Source organism: Panicum virgatum, chromosome 2K, assembly GCF_016808335.1.
Source record: "Panicum virgatum strain AP13 chromosome 2K, P.virgatum_v5, whole genome shotgun sequence".
Lineage (NCBI taxonomy): Eukaryota > Viridiplantae > Streptophyta > Magnoliopsida > Poales > Poaceae > Panicum > Panicum virgatum.
The window spans coordinates 9,496,018-9,509,504 of record NC_053137.1 but is presented as its reverse complement, the minus strand read 5'-3'; the positions used below and the strand labels follow the sequence as shown (position 1 = coordinate 9,509,504).

Here is a 13,487-nt window from a genome sequence, read left to right as displayed (position 1 = left end):
AATCACACCACATATAAAATCACAATCCTCAAGTTTCATGCATAAATATTGTGAACAAACGTAGCACATCACATTCTCAAGTTTCTTGCATAAATAAATGTCTCACAATATATGAACATACATAACAATGTACCACATAAATATTATATAGTACATACTATAAATTAATATTACAAAGATATTAAATCAGGCACTACAGGTTTTGCCTCGTTGTTGTGGTTCGGATGATCATCTCTTGTGCAGTTGGTGGCGACGCCGCCACAGCATACCACGTTGGTCGTACACCCTGTGCAGTTGAAGCAGCCTAAAAACCATTTTGCTAGCTTCTTAAACGGTTTCATCACTAACCGTGGGTTTTCTGAGATATATGAAATATGAACAAAACCACCAAATAAAACACAGAGAATTCGAAAATTCGTCTGCGGGTTCAGTGAATTTTCTGCTACAGGCAAAATCCTAGTATTGCAACCAATACACCTTACGGACGGCGGCGGAGGAGGCCCGGACGGACGGGCGGCAGCAGAGGAGGCCCGGACGGACGCCAGCGGAGGAGGCCCGGAGGGACGGCGGCAGCGAAGGAGGCCCGGAGGGATGGCGGCGGAGGAGGCCCGGACGGGATGCGGAGTCGGACGGGTGGTCTCGGCGGCGGCGGCAGCGGAGGCCCGGACGGGCGGTAGCGGAGGAGGCCCCGAGGGACGGCAGCAGCGGAGGAGGCCCGGATGATTTCAATTAATTACCGTCATTAGATTCATCTCAAAATGTTACATCCATCTCTGAAAAGGTTTTGCAAATAGACTACATTTAGTACTCCATGCGGAAGTTCGTTGTTTTGTGAAATCTTGACAAGACCGTTTACCAAACACGGCCTTGGTTCATCACCGAGCCATTTAATCTCACGGACTCCTCACAAATAGCAATGGCCTCCGCCTCCGTTGCCGCCGCGAGCCCCCCTCCGATTCCGCCGTCCGTCCGGGCCTCCTCCGCTGCTGCCGTCCCTCGGGGCCTCCTCCGCTGCCGCCCGTCCGAGCCTCCGTCGCCGCCGCCGCCGCCGAGACCACCCGTCCGACTCCGCATCCCGTCCGGGCCTCCTCCGCCGCCATCCCTCCGGGCCTCCTTCACTGCTGCCGTCCCTCCGGGCCTCCTCCGCTGGCGTCCGTCCGGGCCTCCTCCACTGCCGCCCGTCCGTCCAGACCTCCTCCGCCGCCGTCCGTAAGGTGTATTGGTTGCAATACTAGGATTTTGGCTGTAGCAGAAAATTCACTGAACCCGCAGACGAATTTTCGAATTCTCTGTGTTTTATTTGGTGGTTTTGTTCATATTTCATATATCTCACAAAACCTACGGTTAGTGATGAAAACGTTTAAGAAGCTAGCAAAATGGTTTTTAGGCTGCTTCAACTGCACAGGGTGTACGACCAACGTGGTATGCTGTGGCGGCGTCGCCACCAACTGCACAAGAGATGATCATCCGAACCACAACAACGAGGCAAAATCTGTAGTGCCTGATTTAATATCTTTGTAATATTAATTTATAGTATGTACTATATAATATTTATGTGGTACATTGTTATGTATGTTCATATATTGTGAGACATTTATTTATGCAAGAAACTTGAGAATGTGATGTGCTACGTTTGTTCACAATATTTATGCATGAAACTTGAGGATTGTGATTTTATATGTGGTGTGATTCTATATGTGATTGTGGGATGTGATGTGCAATATTCTGTGATGTGTGAATTTTGCAATTTAGGGGGTAAATTCGAGATTTAATGGAAATTTGGTTGCAGGTGATATTATTTTACAAGACAGAAGTACTCTTCCAACCAACTCTTCCGTGATATTATTTTTTTCAGGTGAATATAAAGTCCTATGTGAGAATGGCAGAATAGGGTTACCAATGCGAATAGGGTTACTTCCAAATATGATGAATCAAGGTGAGATGGCAGCTAACGTGTTACCATTGCGAATTTTTTTAGCTGCTCTTATTTTTTACCTTGCCATAAAATTTTATCATTCACCCTATAACCTTAGCCTTTAGAATAGAGTTAGATGAAAATTTTCCTTTAGAATAACATAACTACTATGATGTGATAATCAATGAAGATTGATTGTTATATTAACAATTCACGCATCTATTTATTCTTGTGATTTAAGGATATGGTCAGTAAGAAATTCACTAGACTTCTACTACTCCTCCATAAGCAATTATACTTATTGCTCTATACTTTTTCCATGCAGGACGACTCTGCACTAATTAGAACAGTGGTAACATTTGTAATTTTCTATGACTATATATAAGTACTACATTTTCAATTGCTAATAATTAAATTGCTGACATATACTGGATGTGACATATGTAAGCTAACTATTATTCTTTTAACTTTTAATTGCTTGATCTCTTTAATGGTTTTCGATAATCATTCTGCAAGATAATCTTCACATCCAGAGAGAAATGATAGCAGCATGTGTTACCTTAGCAGTTAGCTGGTGATTTTGATTTTGTGAATTTCTGTGTGCAATAAATCTACTATGGATGGCTCTGGCTCCACTCGCCGTCGGCCCGGATGTGCCGAATCGCCGCCGTCATGAGGATGTGCGCGCAGATCGGGCGACCACCGTCCTGAAGACCGGTGAAAGCCACAGATCGAGTCCGACCCCAGCAGTGGTCGACGAAGGTGGCGGGCCAAACCACCGGCGCGGCCTCCAGCCGCCCGGCCCCCGCCTGGGCGTGGGTGTCCCCTGGCCACCAGCGCGCATCCCCCGGCCTGGCCACGGGAGCGCACGGGCGCCGCCGCCGCCGCCGCCCGGCCCCAGCCACGGGGGCGCGCGGGCATCGCAGCGGCCCGGCTCGGCCAAGGGCGTGCGCGGACGCCACCACCGCCCGGCCCCATCCACGGGGCGCGCCTGGCCACGAGCCTCCGGCCATGGGCGCGCGGACGAGCTGGCTGCCACCGCCGCCGGCCGGCCTGGCGTGCGGGCGGACCGGCCACCGCCGGCTTGGCCTTCCCAGGCCGCCGCTGGACCCGGCCGCGAGCACACGGGCGCGCCGGCCGCCGCGGATGCCGCTGCCGCTGGCCCCTGGCCGCGGGCGTGCAGGAACGAGCGCGTGAGATGCAGCAGCAGCTGCTGGCCCCCGGCCGCGAGGGCACGGGCGCGCCGGCCGCCGCGGCTGCCGCTGCCGCTGCCGCTGCCGCTGGCCCCTGGCCGCGGGCGTGCAGGAACGAGCGCGTGAGATGCAGCAGCTGCTGCTGGCCCCCGGCCGCGAGCGCACGGGCGCGCCGGCCGCCGCGGCTGCTGCTGCCGCTGGCCCCTGGCCGCGGGCGTGCAGGAACGAGCGCGTGAGATGCAGCCGCCGCCGCTGGCCCCGGCCGCGGGCGTGCAGGCGCGTCGTCTGGCCGCCAACCCCGCAGGCAAGCCAAGCGGGCCACCTCCCCTCCCCGTGGAAGCCTCCTGAAGAGGATAAGGGGTGTGTCCTCTCAAAAAAAAAAAAGAGGATAAGGGGTGTGGAAAGAAAAAAAAGAGGAGAGGGGGAGAAATGAAAAATACAGATTAGGGTTTAACCCTTCTCGTTTTATATCTCCCCTGGAGCAACGAGGATCGTCCATCGTGATGGACGGCCTCAGTTGTCTGGGCCTGACAGGCCAACCCAACAAAGGTCCGGTTGGGCATTTTTAGGCCCTGCACAGTAGGGGTCACACAAAACTGTCTTTGTGCAAAATAGTGGCCCAAAGCCCACTATGACACCCAATTTCCGGCCCAAAGTCTGGAGAATTTTAGTGGCCTGAAGCCTATTATATTTACTTTTACCGCATGTTGCTTGTTATCTCATGCATTTTACTTTCTCACATTTATTTCCCGCATATTTATTGTAAACAATATAGTGGCCTGAAGCCCACCTCAATACACGGCCCGAAACCCGTGTAGTCGTAGTGGCCCGAAGTCCACTCCAATACTCAAAATGACACGGCCTAAAGCCCGTGGATCTTTAGTGGCCTGAAGCCCACCTTATTTACTTCAATTTGTTTCTAGCATTTATTTAAATTCTGCAAATTTAAATTCTTGCAATTTATATATTATACGTTTAATTGCAAAGTAATCCTGAAGATTACAACTGGGAGATTGCATAGTTTCGAAGACTATGCATAAGTCGTAATCCTGAAGATTACGCATCGACAATGACTTTGTACATCTAATGTACAGATGTCGGATATCGCTAAGAAGGAAAGAGGTGATGATAGTGGGGAAGAGCAAAGATGCTACAGATGCCAAGCCAAAAGGGCATTGGTCTCGAAACTGCCACACCCCCAAACACCTCGTTGACCTTTACCTGTAGAGTAAAAACAAAGAAAATGTCAATATGAGTTCCCCCCTCGCCATTGAGCCTGAAGCTCAGAAGTGCAATGACACCACCGGGCCTGAAGCTCAAAAACGCATCGACATAAAGATCGACGCGAACGGTGGAGACGTCCAAATGGACGACCTTCTTGATGACTTTGATCTTTTGGGGAACCTGCAGTAATCACCAAAATATCATGCTATGTCCACAAATACTAGTCGGTAATATTTGGCCATACATGCTCCTTAAGAGCATTTGTGTAACGTATGGTCCAAATCTTTCTAATATTTCCCAGTAGTAAGGTAATAAAGTTTTACCTTTATTGGCTTATGTTAAATTCATGTTTATTCTATTTGAACAGAATCATTGGGAACCTTATGGCTGAAGCGGAGATCTGTCTGGTAGACAGTGGCACTACTAATACGATACTAAGGGAAACCACATATTTCCAAATGTTTACAAAGAGAAATGGAAATATTATGACCATTGCCGGAAGCAATGCTCATATTGTGGGCATCGGAAGTGCCACACTAGTTCTCCCAATGGGTACTAGAATCTTTGTGAAGGATGCATTATTGCATCCCGACTCAAAACGTACCCTTTTGAGCTTCAAAGACATCCGTGCGAACGGTTTTCATGTAGAAACCGAGATTGAGCAAGGTACTGAATACCTGCTAATCACTAAATTCAACGGATACCAGAAGCAAGTAGTGGAAAAACTCCCTTCTTCGCCATCGGATTTGTACTACACGTACATAAAACCCACTGAAGGATATGTTGCGATGAAAACCATATTCTGAAATGCTGAATCATTTCGAATATGGCACGACCAATTGGGTCATCCTGGGTTGAGCATGATGAGAAGAATCATCAATAATTCTGCTGGCCATGATGTTAATGGTTTCCCTAATCCTGAAGATTTTATTTTCTCTGCATGTGCAAAGGGGAAACTAATCACTAGACCATCCCTCCTGAAAATTAGGGATGAGTCGCCTGTGTTCCTACAAAGGATACAAGGCGACATTTGTGGACCTATCCAGCCCCTATCGGGACCATTTAGGTATTTCATGGTACTGATTGATGCATCTACCATATGGTGCTATGTGGACCTGTTGTCCACTAAAAACCATGCTTTTTCAAAGCTTATTTCCCAAATAATCAGGCTAAAGGCAAGTTTCCCTGATAACCGCATTCAGTCCATTCGGATGGATAATGTTGGTGAGTTCAGGTCAAAAGCCTTTGATGATTATTGTATAGTCATGGGCATCAAGGTAGAGCATTCAGTACCACATGTCCACACACAAAATGGTCTAGTTGAATCCTTGATCAAGAGGATCAAGTGGATTGCACGGCCGTTGTTGCAGAATTGTAAGCTACCAACCAGTTGTTGGGGCCATGCAGTGTTGCGTGCTGCAGCACTAATTCAACTCGGGCCAACTGCATATCATGAAACATCCACCTCACAGTTGGTGCATGGGAAAGAACCAAGTATTTCCCATCTGCGTATATTTGGCAGCGCGTTGTACGTGTCAATACCACCACCTCAGCGTACATCAATGGGACCCCACCGGAAGCTGGGGATCTATGTTGGTTATGAGACTCCGTCCATAATCAAGTATTTAGAGCCTATGACTGGGGATCTTCATATGGCTTGGTACGCTGATTGCATCTTCGATGAAGACCATTTCCCAGCATTTGGGGGAGATAGGCATCCAGAAGAATGCTGGGAAATTGAATGGAATACAATGGGGTTGCAATCCTTAGATCCACGCACCAGTGAGTCTGAGCTAGAAGTTCAGAGAATCATACATTTGTAAAATCTTGCAAATGAGCTGCCAGATGCCTTCACTGAGCATAAGAAAGTGATAAGGTCGTATATACCTGCAGTAAATGCGCCGGAGAGAGTTCAGATACCCCTGAAGGCTACCAACTCTACAGTCTCTGCCTCTAATCCTAGGAAGAGGGGGAGACCTCCAGGCGCTCAGGACAAGGTCCCGCGGAGACGTCCGCAGAGACGAGTACCTGAGCCACTTGCATCACTTAAGGAATCAGTTGAAGAACGCCCCTGAAGTGGCGGCTCGACCTGGAGTCGAGTTGGTCCCTGAAGGACCCCATCCTGAAGATGGAAACCACCATGCGTCATGCGCTCAAAATCGCATTGGTGGATCGGAACACCCCAGCTCAATCGTTATGGGAAATCATGATGAGAGGGAGGATGATCATGAGGAGATCGCCACTAATTATGTGGAATCAGGAGAGTCGTTTAATAGAAAGACCACTGTTGTCGACATAAATTTTGTCTCAAAAATTGCTGACTCAATGGATCCGGATCCAGAACCAAAGTCCATAATAGAGTGCTGGAAGCGCTCTGATTGGGACAAATGGAAAGCAGCAATTGAAACAGAATTGCGCTCGCTTTGTCAAAGAGTGGTTTTTGGACCTGCAGTCCAAACACCTCTAAAAGTCATCCCCGTAGGATGCAAATGGGTCTTCCTTCGGAAGAGGAATGAACATGGTGTGGTGGTAAGATACAAAGCAAGGCTGGTGGCGCAAGGGTTCACGCAGACCCGGCATCGATTACGATGAGACTTACTCTCCTGCTATGAGTGGCATAACGTTCCGATATCTCATATCTATGGCAGCAAACTTGAATTTAAAAATGCAGTTGATGGATGTGGTGACCGTATATTTGTATGGGTCACTTGATTCGGAAATTTATATGAGAGTTCCTGAAGGACTCAAGATCCCTGGGCCAAATCAAAACCGCAACATGTTTAGCGTCCACCTACAGCGGTCGTTGTATGGGTTGAAACAGTCCGAAAGGATGTGGTTCAACCATTTGAGTAACTTTCTCCTGAAAAGAGGCTACACAAACAATGATGATTGTCCCTGTGTGTTCATAAAAAAATCCACTGATGGATTCTGCATCATCTCATTTTATGTTGATGATTTGAATATCATCGGAACCACAAGGGACATTGAGAAAGCATCAGCTTACCTCAAGACGAAGTTTGAGATGAAAGACTTGGGTAAAACCAAGTTCTGTTTGGGCCTGCAGCTCGAACACCTCCCTGAAGGAGTATTTGTACACCAGTCCACCTATACAAAGAGGGTACTTGAAAAGTTTAATATGGACAAGTGCCACCCTCTGAAAACCCCTATTGTCGTTCGATCCTTGGAAGCAGATAAAGATCCATTTCGACCCAAAGAAGAGGATGAGGAGGTTTTGGGACCCGAAGTCCCATACCTAAGTGCCATCGGTGCACTAATGTACCTTGCAAATTGCACAAGGCCAGACATTGCATTTGCAGTGAATTTGTTGGCAAGTACAGTGTCGCCCCCACCAGAAGACATTCGGTTGGCGTGAAGACCATCCTCAGGTACCTACAAGGTACTCAAGATCTTGGATTATGGTATTCAAGAAAGGGGGTTTTCTCTATGGTGGGTTATGTTGATGCTGGCTATATGTCTGACCCGCATAATGCCAGATCACAGGCTGGTTTTGTGTTTCTCTATGGTGGTGCAGCCATCTCCTGGCGGTCTGTGAAGCAGACCCTGGTTGCCACATCAACAAACCACTCAGAGATAATTGCCCTGTATGAGGCCGCAAGTGAGTGTGTTTGGCTCCATTGAATGATTGACCACATCCAGAAGTCATGTGGTATGAATGCTTTTGACACCCCCACCATTATCTACGAAGATAATGCGGCTTGTGTTGCACAGATGCATATAAGCTATGTTAGGAGCAATCTCACAAGCACATTGCTCCCAAATTTTTCTATCCCCATGAGCTCCAGAAGAGCGGGGAGATAAAGGTCCTGCAAGCTAAGTCATGTGACAATCTGGCAGATCTGTTCACAAAGTCTCTGCCTGCTTCTAGTTTCCATAAGTGTGTCCGTGGAATTGGCATGAGATGACTTAGAGAGTTGCAGGGTTCAGGGGGAGACCAACCCTGAAACCATAGCCCATAATAGTGATCCCGAAGATCACGGGTCGGTTCCGAAGAACCGACGCAACATTAACTGTTATACTCTTTTTCTCTTGATGAGTTTTTTCCCACTGGGTTTTCTCATGCAAGGTTTTTAACGAGGCAATAGATGCAACATAAGCAGAGCTTGTGATGTACTCTTTTCTCCTACCTTTTTTTCCCCACTGGGTTTTTGGGAGGAGTTTTTAACGAGGCATACACATAGCATAAAATTGGCCAAGGGGGAGTGTTGTAAATCAAAGTCAAGAGAACAGTATATGAAAGCTGGACTTTGAAGGTGGCCAATTTATGAGGAGGAAGGAGAAAGTCTTTGAATTCACATTGTTGTAACTTGACCTCCTCTCCTATAAATAGGAGGTCACTCTCATCCTTCTGTAATCAGTGAAGAAAGAAATACAGAAAGAGAGCTCCTTTCCTCCTCCACATTCTGTTGTGTCTCTATGTTGATGTGTGAGCAAAAGAGCTGATTTCTAACATTTCGATTATTTCTACTTCTTGTCGCCTGTGTGTCGATCTGATGTTGTCGGCGTGCTGAGGGCAGTCCCAACCCTTATGAAAAGTTACAATAGTTTGCCATATCATATAAAGTCTTGTTTCTTGTACCTATCTATTTTTCCTGAAGACTACAATATTAGCCGAAGACGCTTGTTGCACCGGTGGAGTGCAGAGGGTTACTCAAGCGAGGTGCGTGGCAAGTCTATTGGGGAAGTAGCTGATAGCTACTTCAAGGAACTCATTGACCGAAGCATGATCCTACCTGCCAAAGGACTGTTTAGTAGGAAAAGTATTTCCTCTTGCAAACTCCACGATCTCATGTCTTTAGAATGGAAGAAGGCTGCAGCATGAACACCCAAGGCACCATACGTCACCTTGCTATAAGCAGCAATTGGGAGGGTGACCAAAGTGAGTTTGAGAGCACAGTGGACTTGTCACGGATAAGGTCTTTAACCGTGTTTGGGAAGTGGAAGCCATTTTATATTTCTGGCAAGATGAGGTTGCTGGGTGTGCTAGACTTGGAAGGCACCAAGGATCTACAAGACATTGGGCCTTCTATGACAATTTTCTAGATTATGACACACTTTCTATGACAGTAGCATATAGTCAAGGAAGGGATACAATGATGAGAAAAATATTGTAATTGTCACAATCCAGTGTGGATTATGACAACTTGGATTGTGACAACCTGGATAGTGACAATTACAGCCTTTTTTTGTCATTGTACCCCTTCTGTGACTATATGCTACTGTCATAGAAGGTGCGTCATAATCCAACAAATTTGTCATTGGAGGTCCAATCTCTTGTAGTTTGTGTATCACCATCTCAAGTCAATTGGGAAGCTCGTGTACCTGAAATACCTTTCTTTAAGAAGATGCAGAGGTATATTTCACCTGTCAGATTCATTAGGTAACTTGAAGCAACTCCAGACACTAGATATTACTGATACACGAATAATCAAGCTGCCGCAGGCCATTATCAAGCTTAGAAAGCTGCAATACATTCGTGCCAGGAAATATTATTATCCATGAGGCACGGGCTCGACCCAAAACTTGATAAAATGAACTAAAGTGGCATGCTATGTAATTAATTTGAGAGAGAAAATGAACTAACATGAGAAACCCCAAAACACCAATGGGTACCCACTTGCATCCCTAGGCACGGCAGTTCCAAGGGGGCTCAGGAAGTTAAAAGACCTGCACACTCTGGGTACTGTGGACATTGCACAAGGCAAGGCCATCCTACAGGACATGAAAAGGCTCACCCGATTGCACAAGTTAGCGCCTTAGCGGTGACAGGCATCAGCAACAAGAACTGCCGAGAGTTTTGTTCCACCCTTGAACATCTCAACCACCTGGAATCACTGTCAGTGGACTCAATAATGAAGGAGGCAGGTCTACGTGGCTGCTTGGATGGTCTGCGCTCGCCTCCAAAAAACCTCCAGAGTCCAGAGCCTCAAGCTGCGGGGTGCTCTGGGCGAATTGCCAGACTGGGTCGCAAGCCTCCAGAACCTTGTGAAGTTGAAGCTAGAAGCCACCATGCTAACGGAGGTGGATGGCACCATACAAGTCCTTGGCAAGCTACCAAACCTGGCCATCCTTCGTCAACGGTACAAGTCTTTCGAGGCTGAAGAGCCCTGTTGTTTCACTTCCCGTCCGGAGGCATTATTCTCGAGTTTGACGGTGCTGGAGCTGCTAGGAGGGTCACGCATCAGCTCGTTGGCAAGAAGGAGCAGCACCCAAGCTTGAGCTGCTACGTCCCGGATACGACGACGTCTCTTTTTCTGGGCTACCATCTCTCCGCAGCCTCAAGGAAGTCACGATTGATGAGCGCTTTCACTACAACAAGGTGTGGTTGGAAGACGTGCGGGGCCAGCTTACCAGGAATCCAAACAAACCTGTTTTGAAGTCCGGAGCACTGTGGTGAGCTCCGTACACAGCCAGCAGTCGGTCCGGTGGTTTCCTTCACTTCGCTTGTTCCCTGTCCCCTTCTCCATTCTGTGTGTATCTGAACGAGGTTGCAATATTTTTGTTTGGTGTGTGTGTGTATTTCCATTTCTACTTCCTGTCGCCTGTGCTGTGTGTCGATCGATCTGGTGGTGCCATCATGCTGATCGATTGGAGCACTCTGCCGTTGGACCGTCCCAATGCAAGGTTTTCCTTTGTGTTATATTGTGTACGAATCAGAATAACTGACATGCATGCTTCATCCTGCAGTATTGCCGGATTTAACTAAGTGAAACGACATGTTTAGTTCAGTAATTGTCCTCAAAGACTCAGGGCAGTGGCATGTATTATTACGAGTTGTACAGATACACTTTGTTGGTATGGTGCTTGCATGGAGTCGTTGGACATGATTTATTGCCATTTTACCTGATGGCGTTGCAAATGAATATTTTCGTATATTTGTTTTTTATCCACCTTCGTATCTACTCTCTCCGTTCCAAAAAATAAGTCATCCTAAGAATTTTAGGACGGATTAACAAGAATGTAAAGTGACCATGTTTGCCCCTATTTATTATCTATATTTGACATTAATTGATTCATGCACATGCACTTTCCAAATAGGGTAAGATGACTTATTTTTCGGACAAATTTTAAATCCTAGAATGACTTGTTTTTTGGGACAGAGGGAGTACAACTCATGAACTCAAGGTATATATATACTATCACCATAAGTCTCCTTGAATAATTTTTCCCTAGACATGTATGTGTAGATAAGATAAGCTCAGCTTCTGATGAAAGTTAATATCATTTGGACAGGGGAATTAGTAAAAAAATATTGACAAGGTCTCTAGTCTGTGTGTTTCAAGGGGACTTGATTGAAAGCTGTTCCACTACCGAGGACAAGAAGGGACTCGGACAATCAATAATATCAGCATCCAATCCACAAATTGTAAAGATATATGATGTGCATGAAGCACGCTAAAGAGTGGAGAAATTTTCTTGTTTGTTATTCTTTCTTCTGCCACAACACACCTAGCTTTAAACCGCCCAGATGACATGGCCATCTGTTTGCAAAATACTTTTGAGTGGCCACCGGTTCCCTTTTTTTCATAGGGAGCTGGCAGTATCCGGCAGGGTTTCTCTTAAGGGTGAATCCTTAGGTGCACCTCTAACCCTCTTTAGTTCAAAATTTTGAACTAAAGAGGGCTGGAGGTGCACCTAAAGATTATTAATTTGCACCCTTAGTTTCTCTTAGTATTTTTTCTTAAATGCCAAATTGGTCTGTATTTGAGTTTGTTAAAAATATAATGCGATGTTGCAGCCCCTGTACGCTGCAGTTTTTCATCTTTTGGGGGGATTAAAATTTCCCATCTCCTCAAGTCACGGGCAGAAGGAATGCACGCGCCATTCCAGATTAGAATGGCAGCATCACTATTCACAGCCGCATTACCTGATTAAGTTTCTGCTTGAAAATGATCCCCGAAGAACTTCAGCTGGCAAAGCATACTCCGTGATGTGCCAACTCATCTAATGGTGCTATCAATTCACCCAGGGTATTACACTTTATTTTTGTCAAACCCCCAGGATGTTACACCTTGAAGAGAACTTCACTGCTACAAAAATCTTAACCGAGGCGGTTAATGGTGGTCTTTAACAAAGGCAGTTTCTCTGCCCGCCTCAGTTAATCCTTTGACCTAGGAGTTTTTTTTAATACAACCGCCTTGATTAATCGAATAAAAAAATAGAAAGCCTGTGGACAGGCCTGGCAAGCCCATCCACGGGGGAGGCCACTGCCGCCTTGCCGCCACTGGGGGAGGCCAAATTCGGCCCCTACTAACTCGATACGCAGCCGCTCAATGGGGGAGGAATGCCGAGCGCAGCGCCGCAGCAGCCGTAGTCATGCGCCACCGCTCGAGCCAGGCCCGCACCGCCGCCGCTCGGGCCCATGCAGGCTCGGGCTCGCGCAACCTTGGCCGCCACTCAGTCTTGCCCAGTCTTGGCCGGGCTCGCACCGCCGCCACTCGCCGCCTCTTGGGGAGGGGAGGCACCACCGCTCGGGCTCGCGCGCTGCTGCCTCGGTCTCGCCCCGCGCCGCCGCCTTGGTTGGGCCCGCACCGCGCCGTCGAGAGAGGGAGGAGTGAGGGTGAGGGAGAGGGAGGGGCGGCGCTGAGAGAGGGAGAGCAGCGACCAAGAGAAAGAGTGAGGGAGGAGAAGAATGAGGAGGAAAGTCTAGCTCGTGTTTATATACTTCGAGTGATATATCGGTCCGAGATGGGCTGTCTGGGCTCTGAGATGGGCAAGTATTATTCTAGGCGGACCTTATAACGTGACCGCCTCGGTTAATACACATTATCCGAGGCATTTACGTTAAAACAACCACCTCAGTTAAGAGACATTAACCGAGGCGGATATTTTAAGGCCCCCACCTCTGTTAATCGATTGTGTGAGGCGGTTTTTTTAACCAATTCGGTTAGTAAAAAATGACCGTATCAGTTTTGCGAGGCGGACATGTTCCTCACGTAGTACATGTTAAATCGAGGAACCATTTTCATGCACACGCGTCCTCCCTTTGCTGTCAAAAAAACAAGTGCTTAAGGTTGTGGAAATGGAATGCGGCCATTAATTGATGGAGCATAACATGGGACTTTGAACTTGGAAATTCAGGTCGTCAGGTACAAGTATGGCAGGATACGTCAGTTCTTTAGTTGCCTCGATGGCTT

General features: G+C 47.4%; 1 pseudogene; it reads left to right on the top strand.

Moving 5' to 3' along the window:
* Positions 1-8,863: 8,863 nt before the first annotated feature.
* On the top strand, positions 8,864-10,989 carry LOC120695053 (annotated as a pseudogene).
* Positions 10,990-13,487: the final 2,498 nt, after the last annotated feature.